The following is a 2207-nucleotide window of genomic DNA, read 5'->3' as shown; positions in this document are numbered from 1 at the left end:
TGGTCTTCCTTCTTCTTAAGCTTCACATGGTCTGTGAGTTGTATCGTATGTATTCTGTGCTTTTTGGGCTAATATCCACTTGTCAGTGAGTACATACCATGTAAGTTCTTCTGTGTCTAGGTTACCTCACTCAGGATGATAGTTTCTAGTTCTATCCATTTGCCTGGAAATTTCATTAAGTCATTTTTCAATAGCTGAGTAGTACTCCATTGTGTAAATGTACCATAATTTCTGTATTCATTCTTCTGTTGAGGGACATCTGGGTTGTTTCCAGCTTCTGGGTATTATACATAAGGCTGCTATGAACATAGTGGAGCATGTGTCCTTGTTATACGTTGGAGCATCTTTTGGGTATATAAGGCACCATACAAGGTTCCAGCAGTGAGGCAATAAACAGTCCCATCTGTCTATGAGGTCTATGAGCCACAATAAGCAAGCATGGTATGATAACTCTAAGGGTACAACAGTGGCACATGTACCTTGGCAATAACTAACAGTTCCCTTTTTGGAGTTAAACCTTGCTCAATAAGAGGGAAATCATCCCTAGTATTGGAAAGTAGCTATCTACCTGGGGCTAGTAAATTCATGGATCTTGAAGGAGAACCTATCACCATAATTTTACTAATTCAGCATAATCCCTAACTACATTCTAAATAGTTGTTCTTATACCCACAGATAAGTGTAGTCTTCCTTCCTCAAAAAGAAAACTTCTGTTTAAAACAAAGGTTATTACAAAAGAAACCCACAATCAATCAAAATGCACAGTTGTGGAACCCTGTTCCAACTAATTACATACTTCCTGAACCTAAGCCTTAGGGATTGTTGTAGAAGGTAGGGCAGAAAACTTTCAAAAACCGGAACAGAAAGCTTGTTGTAAGATTGTGTCTTCTAAGAATGTGAGAAGCTACACTATAAAATATCAGCAATCTGACTCTGGTGGCTTGAATGAGGCTCCCCATAGGCTCATATATACTTATTCTGTATTTGGTAGAACTCTTTGAGGAGGATTAGAAGGTATAGCTTTGGTGGAATAAGTCTGTCACTGGGGTTTGTCTTTGAGCTCTCTCTCTCTGTCTCTCTCTGTTTCTGTCTCTCTGTCTCTGTCTCTGTCTGTCTCTGTCTCTGTCTGTCTCTGTCTCTGTCGATTCAACATGTTTCAACATTCCATCTTACAGGGTGGTCTTAGTTTTTTATTGCTGTGTAGAGACATCATGGCCATGACAACTCTTATAAAGGAAAACATTTAATTGGGGCTTGCTTGCAGTTTCAGATGTTTTAGTCCATTATCATCATGGCAAGAATGCATGATGGCATTTAGGCAGACATAGTACTGCAGAAGTGGCTGAGAGTTCTACATCTGGATCCACAGGCAGCAAGAAGAGAGTTACTGAGACTGGCTTGAGCTCTTGAAATCTCAAAGCCCATCCCCATCACACACTTTCTCCAAAAGGGCCACACCTACCCCAACAAGGACACATCTCTTAATCTCTCCCAAGTATTACTGCTCCCTGATGACTAAACATTCAAATGTATGTCCCTGTGTGAGCTATTCTTATTCAAACCACCACAAGAAGTCTACTTAAGAATCAGGACGTTCTAACAAGAGTCTCATTAAGACCCAGTAAATCAAGGATCCAAAAGTCTAGGGAAGTGTCTAAAACTCTTAAGGTTCACGGGGTTGTACCTCTTCAAGGTTATATAAGCAGTAAGAACTGCTGAGGAGTGAAAACTCTCCTATTTGCTCATCTATCTGCAAGTCCTTCCAGTTTTCCTGGATCATCATCCATGGTAGAGTGGTTTTATTAATACAGTTGCCCTTGAATCATGCATGATCCTATAAGTAACCCTTCACTCATTCATATTCCTTTAAGTAATCCTAATAGACTCATTGGTTCACCAAGTTGGACTTTTATAGTATTGTTACTTTTGTCTGTCATCATTTTCTCATCTGTGGTGAGTATATGTTCCTTTACATCTCACCATGTATTATGTTACACTGACAAAATTTAGAATTGTCAAGTCTTGTTCTACATCTCTGTGCATGTTTATGAGAACATTGCCAGATTTAATTGAATATGGAAGACCCACATGAATGTGGATAGTGCTATTCCATGGGCTGAGATCATCTACAGAAAAAAAAAAAAAGAAAACTAGGAAGGAAGGAAGAAGAAAGGAAGAGAGGAAGGGAGGGAGGGAGGGAGGGAGGG

This window comes from Grammomys surdaster, unplaced genomic scaffold (genome assembly GCF_004785775.1).
Source record: "Grammomys surdaster isolate TR1022 unplaced genomic scaffold, NIH_TR_1.0 311, whole genome shotgun sequence".
NCBI classification, from domain to species: domain Eukaryota; kingdom Metazoa; phylum Chordata; class Mammalia; order Rodentia; family Muridae; genus Grammomys; species Grammomys surdaster.
Note: the sequence above shows the minus strand (reverse complement) of the source record.